Source organism: Suricata suricatta, chromosome 8 (genome assembly GCF_006229205.1).
Source record: "Suricata suricatta isolate VVHF042 chromosome 8, meerkat_22Aug2017_6uvM2_HiC, whole genome shotgun sequence".
NCBI classification, from domain to species: Eukaryota; Metazoa; Chordata; class Mammalia; order Carnivora; family Herpestidae; genus Suricata; species Suricata suricatta.
Window position 1 is genome coordinate 109,894,611 of NC_043707.1, and position 7,146 is coordinate 109,901,756.

Consider the following 7,146-nt stretch of genomic DNA (forward strand, 5'->3'; position numbering starts at 1 on the left):
TGGTTACTTTCGTCTTTTTCCTTCTTGCATCTCAGATCATTCATCTGGGATTACCCTCCCTCCTCCTGCAGAACATTCTTTAGGATATCTTTTAATGAATATCCCCTGGTAGCAAATTCTCTCAGTTTTTGTTCGAAAATGATTTTATTTGGTTCCCATTTAAAAAAGATGTTTTCACTGAGAATGTAATTTGAGATTGGCAGTTGTTTTCACTTAATATGGTGAAAATGTCATGCCATTGTCTTTGGCCTCCACTGTTGCTGTTGGGGAGACAGCTGGCAGTCTTTGAAGGTAATCTTTGTTTTCTCTCTGGCTGCTTTTAAGATGTTTTCTCTGTCTTAATTTTATGAAGTTTTCCTGCTCAATATGTCTGGGGGTGGATTTCTTTTCTCTTGTGATTGGGTTTCATTGGGCTTTTTGAATCTGTGATTGGAATCTGGGGAGCTCTCAGTGATGGGGATTAAAGGGGCACTTGCTGTTACGAGCATTGGGTGATGTATAGAATTGTTGAATCACTAGATTATACACTTGAAACTAATATAACATTGATGTTAACTAACTGGAATTAAAATAAATGCATAAAAAACTATCACATGTGCACCCATATACACAAAATATCACCTCTGTCCTATTCTTTCTCTTCTTATTCTGGGATTCTGAATAAATACGTGCTGGACCTTATCCCCTCTGTCTCTTAATTTCTCTTTTGTATTTTTTTCTGGTATTGTCTCTCTTTGCAGTATTTTGGGTAATGTCTTTGTACCTTGTCACTAATTCTCTCTTTAGCAGTGTCTAATCTGTTGTTAAACTCAGCCACTGATCTTTAGTGTTTTCTTTTGTTCTTTCTTTCTTTCTCTTTTTTTTTTAATTCTGGAGGTTTTCTTTGGTTATTTTTCAAGTCCTTGATGCCATTTTCAGATTCTTATTCCTAGCAGATGTTGTCAGGCTTGTGCTTTATTTCTTTAAACAAGGTAAAGCATAGTTGTTTAATAATTTGCATTTCATAATTTTAATGTTGCCAATCTTGTCTTATCTGGTTCAGTTGATATTGTTTCCTAGGGTGCATGGGTATTTTTGTTTTGTTTTTTTTTAATAGTTTTTTTTTAACATTTATTTATTTTTGAGAGACAGAGAGAAATAGATCATGAGCAGGGGAGGGGCAGAGAGGGACACACAGAATCGGAAGCAGGCTCTGGGCTCTGAGCTGTCAGCATAGAGCCTGACGCGGGACTCAAACCCACGAACTGTGAGATCATGACCTGAGCTGAAGCTGGCCACTCAACCAACTGAGCCACCCAGGCGCCTCATGGGTATTTTTGGTCAGAATTTCTGGCGATTCTTTGAGGCCTAAGATGAACATGCTCTTGTCCAGAGAGGATTTTTTCTTCTTCTGCTTCTGCCAGGTGCTTAGGGTCTCAATAACCTCTCACTCTCTGTCCTGTGGCTTGCAGTGGACTTTCCCCCTAATATCTGCCCATTAGCAGAACTGGGTCTTTCTTTTAGAAGTGAATGTACTTGGGTTTGAGCCCTGCGTTGGGCTCTGTGCTGACAGCTTGGAGTCTGGAGCCTGCTGTGGATTCTGTGTCTCTTTGCCTCTCTCCTGCTTGCTCCCTGTCTCTCTTTCAAGAATAAGTAAACATTAAAAAAAAAAAAAAAAGAAGTGAATGTACGTGTTCTCAATAAATGAAGCTTCTCTGTCCCTTGGCCTTTGTCCTCCATGGTTTCTCTTTAACCTTTATTTCTCTATCCTTTCCCTTTGCTTTTCAGGTGGCTTTCTCCCTCCTCTTAAGCCAGGGCTCCTCAACATAGCTTTCATTTCTAGAATGTTAATTCTGCTTCTGGGTATTTCTCAGGCAGTTTCAGGTTCTCAGTTAGTGTTGCTTTTCCCCTCATTTCTTCCTTAGCTCAGTCATATCGACTTTGACCCAACAGCTTTGATCTCTTTGTTTTTCTTTTCCATTACAGGTAACATTCTTTTTAAGTTTCCTTAAGAAAACAGAATTATTTGAATTTTTCCTTGCAGTTTTTTCTTTTTATTGTTGAAGAGTCACTATTTGTTGTCTTCTTTCTTTCTTCTTTCTTTCTGTCAACAAGGACAGTTCTAATTCAAGACTGTTATTTAGTAGAAAAAAAAAGCATTAGAAAAGTTTTCTTGATTCTTCTACTTTATCTGGCTGTCCTGGAGCCCTCTCCTTTGTGAAAGAGAGTCTGTAGTTCCGTGAAGTCCTTCTAGAAGATGGGCCATGGCCTGAGACTTTTGGTAGTGTTGCCATCAGTAGGAAACTTTCTATTTTTTCTAATTAAAAATGAAGCTGGGGTGCTTGGGCGGCTCAGTCGGTTAAGCATTTGATGCTTGGTTTTGGCTCAGGTCATGATCTCATGGTTTGTGGGTTTGAGCCCCACATCAGGCTCTGCACTGCTGGTGGGGAGCCTGCTTGGGCTTCTCTCTCCCTCTATTTCTGCCCCTCCACTGCTCTCTCTCAACATCAAAAAAAAAAAAAACCCTTAAAAAAAAAAAGGAGGCCAAACAAAACCTTCAGGAGCCACTCAGCTGCTCAGAGGGAGGTGGAGCTGGTGCCCAAGTGAGCCCTTTAACTTTGTTGTCCTGTCTCATCCTGAGTGGGCATGAGCCAGCCACTCAGGAGTGTAGACCCTATTCCAAGGGTTGGCTTAGGTGAGACTATCATTTTTTTTAAACCAGCTACACTGTTGCTGTTTTCTTCGAAAACTGTTACTCTTTGGTGGTATTCTCTTATACCTTTCTTGCCTTCTCATTCAGATTGGGGGGTGGTGGTGGTGGAGATACCCGCCAGCAATCTCTCTCTCTCAATCTGTACTTAAGGAAAAGAATAACAAAATATGCACTATGTTTTGAACTATGGTGCGTGTTCTCTATAACATTGCTTCTTGTCAGTTAAAGCAGATTTATGTGCATTATTGGTATGTTGATCTTGCTTTTGGTGAGTTATGGTTATGTTCTTTTAAGAAATTTAATTTTTTAATGTTTATTTATTTTTGAGAGTCAGAGAAAGACAGAACATGAGCAGGGGAGGAGCAGAGAGACAGAGGGAGACAGAAATTCTGAAGCAGGCACCAAGATCTGAGCGATCAGGTCAGAGTCTGACGTCGGGCTCGAACCCACGGATTGTAAGATCATGGCCTGAGCCAAAGTCAGATGCTCAACCAGCTGAGCTACCTAGGTGCCTCAAGAAATCTGAGATTGGGTTTAAAATGCAGCATCAGTGAAAACTTCCCAATGGTTACCTTTTCCTTCTTTGGGGAACCCTGTATGTTGCCATTTATTTGGTCTAACTAACATTTATTGAGCACCTGTTTGATTTGGCAGGGCCCTGACACTACCAAATGGTTTGTCTCTGTCTTCTAGCTTGTCAAGACCTGTTTGTATTTTAACTATCTTTTCCCCCTAAATTGACACTTTTAATGATACACTTCAAATTCTCTCACCTGTTCTGTCAACAAGTAATTAATGGAAATGTTAAATAGTACTGGGCAAGAATGGACCCTTGTGGAGCTACATTTATTAACCCCCCAAACTGACATTTATTCTGGCCTGTTAATCAATTTTGCATTTACTAGATACATAAATTACAGTTTCCCAGGCTCGTGATAGGCAGGTCATGCAAGATGAAACCTGCATTAAGCAAATTCCTCTCCTTGAAGAACGAGAATCCTCAGATTTATTCTTAAAAGCATCTTGATTTTTCTCCTGGCCGTAGCTGTTTGTTAGAATAAGCGAGGGGCTTCATGTTTTCTAGAGACTCCGAGTGGTGCAGTAGGTGAAAAACTCGGATCTACCCATGCCTTTCACTGTTTTGTTTGTAAGACAGAAGAAAGGCCAAGTGTAAGAAGAATCTTGTTATCCTCCTGTTCCTGTTTTGTATTTCCATTCCTGAAACTTTAGAGGTAGTTGTCACTCAAATAGCTTCTGACCTTCCCAGCCCCTTTGATGTGGCCCCAGTTTCAGTGCTTGTTTGTTAATTAAAAGCGAGCAGAGCAAACCAAGAAAACCTAGGAAATGCCACCACCATAGAAAAATCCACTTTAAAAGTAGCATATTCTCCTATATATATACATGGGTACTTACCAGTGGGGTCCGTATACGCCCACCCCCACACTCATTTTCATGCTCCATTCATTTTCAAGAAGGAAGGATTTCTTTATTTTGAATGACTCATATCAGAGATACTTGCCTGTTCCTCATGTTACAGTTTAGGCAGCAGACCCTTGGCCACAGCCTCATAAGAGCCTACCTGCACCTTGAGAATCACCCAGGCCTCCCTCTTGCAGGCAGCGGACCCCAAGAGTGCTTCAGACCGGGCTTCCCTCAGATGTACTTTGCCACGTGTCCACACTCCCTGCGCCCCCTGGGCACGCCTGGCCCTGGTGTCATTTCAAGTTCTCTGCCCCTCGGCTGGGATGCGTGTTTCTCACGGAGTATTTGCTTGGCAGGACATCTGCTCCAGTGGAACGGTCCCCTGGGGTTGTCTTTCAAGGCATTTATACAAGAAGAAAAAATGTGAGCATTTTCTCCCCTCCCCCCCCCTCCAGGGGCTCACGTGTGTATTAGGGTCAGGAAGCCTTTGTTGTATCAAATCAAACAGCTCATGCCTGTGCACTGCAAGGGCTTTTGTTCACAGCACCCCATTTTTATTTTATTTTTTTATGTTTTTATATTTTTTAAATGTTTTTATTTATTTTTGAGAGAGAGAGAGGAGAAGGAGGGACAGGGAGAGGAGACCCAGAATCCAAAGCAGGCTCTAGGCTCTGAGCATCAGCACAGACCCTCATGGGGCTCAAATTGGTGAACCGCAAGATCATGACCTGAGCTGACATCAGATGCTTAACCAGCTGAGCCACCTAGGCTCCCCACAGCACCCCCATTTTTCAAAACAACTTCACTAAAGTATTATTTGTATATGATAAAATTCACAAGTTAAAATTTTTTTTCAATGTTTAATTTTGAGAGAGAGGGACAGACAGACCATGAGCGGGGGTGCGGGAGAGAGAGCGGGGGTGTGGGGGAGAGAGAGAGAGAGAGAGAGAGGGCTCAGCACAGAGACTGACGCAGAGCTTGAACTCACGAACTGCGAGATCATGACCTGAGCTGAAGTCGAATGCTTACCTGACTGAGCCACCCAGGCGCCCCATTTTAATTAAAAAAATTTTTAATGTTTATTTTTGAGAGAGAGAGAGGCAGAGCAGGAACGGGGAAAAATTCCACAAGTTTAAATGTGCCCTGTAATGACCGCAGACTGTGCAGCTATCACCGCAAACAGCTGTAGAATATTTCCATCCCCAAGGCGATCTATGGTGTCCCCAGCTCCAGGCAAGCTTTACTCCACTTTCTGTCCCTACAGAGCTGCATTTTCTTGGCATTCATGTAAATGAAAGCGTACGTACGACATGTGACCTTTTGTGTCTGGCTGCTTTCGCCTAGCATAATGTTGATGAAATCCATCCATGTGGTAGCAGGCTATCAGTACTTGGTTCCTGTTTATTGCTGAATAGTATTCCAGGGTGTGAATCGCCCATATTTTGTTTATATATTCACACGTTGATGGACATTTGAGCCGCGTCCACCTTTCGGCTGTTATGAGTAATGCTGCTCTGGCCTTCACGTACAAGTCTTTATGTGGACAAATGCTTTCCTTTCTCTTGAATAGATACTTTGGAGGGGGAATTGTAAGGACATGTGATAAGGTTATTTTTAACTTTTTAAGCAATTGCCCAATTGTCTTCCCCATTTGTATTCATTTTGGTTTCCTTGGACACTTTCCCCTGGTGGGGCTCCATTTTGTGTTACTACCAGCCGTATATGAGGGTTCCTGTTTCTCCACATCCTTGCCAGTACTTTTTCTTGTTTGTTAAAGGTCGGCTTAGAGCTGGCACATTCTCAAGGCCGCACCACTCTGCCTATTCTTCATTAGGCATTGTGCCTTTGCTGGCTGAAGATCCGTTCCCTTAGGTGTTTTTGCTCCCGATGCAAGTCTAAAATGGCTATAGAAATATCATCTCCTGAAACTCATGTTCCTTTTTTCCTAACTACTAGTGGATTTTTTAAAAGTTTCTTTTTTCTTTACAGTAGATATGTTTTTCCTATGAAGAAGGGAAGAGTACCCCATTGCCCCCAGATGTATATAGTGCATTTGGTAATACACTGTGCAGGGAGGTCAGGAGGAGGTAATTGTGTTAAATTGTAGAAATTAGTAAGTAGTTACTGTCCTTATGCAGATACTGCTGACTCATGGAAATGGGTGCTGACGTGTCCCATTAGGCCAGACGGGACCTTTCTGTTGTGCACTGGAAGGGCCTAAAAAAGTAAAAAAAAAGAAAGAAAAAGAGAGTGAGGCAGTCAGAAGAGAGAATGGGATAGTGAGAGGCCTGAGGATGCACCATGCAGTTTAGCCTTTAGCACCCAGAGCCCGTGACTGGCTGTGTGTCTTTGGGAAGGAATTAGGCCTCTTTAAATCTGAGTTTCCTCTTCGGGAACCTGAGGCTAACTGTGTCAGCCTGGTGGGCGCCAAGGGCCTGGGGCGAGTGTGTGGAATGCTTCACCCAGAGCCTGGCACTCAGAAGGTGGGGGTAATGGAGAAGGACGGGGAGGAGGCCGTGAAAGCTGGTTCTGGGTCCAGGTGAATGCTATGGAGGGGAGGCCAGTTGTCAAACTTTCATCTGCTGAAGAGCCACTTGGAGGCCTGGCTGTATACATACTCCCCAAATTTATGATCCAGGAGTTGAGATGGGGCTGGAGAATGTGCATTTCTAACAAGTTCCCAGGGATGCTGGTGCTGCTGGTGCAGGTGCCACTGTGACAGCCTCAGGTGGGGGAGGGAGGAACTGCTGGGGAGCCAGGCACTGCAGCAAGTGCCTCCGGCTTCCGAGATTTTGTGAGGGGTCCCCACATCCCCCCTCCCCATGGCTTTGTATATTTTGTTCGTTGCTTCGTTCTGGGTAACCGGAAGAGTGTGGTACAGAGTAGGTGCTCAATAAACAGCTGCTGAATGAATGAATAAAAGCTGAGACTTCTATATATTTGCTTGCTAGGGCTGCCATAGCAAAGTGTCACAGACTGGGCGGCATAACCAACAAAGGTATTTTCTTGCAACTCTGGAGGCTGGAGTTCTA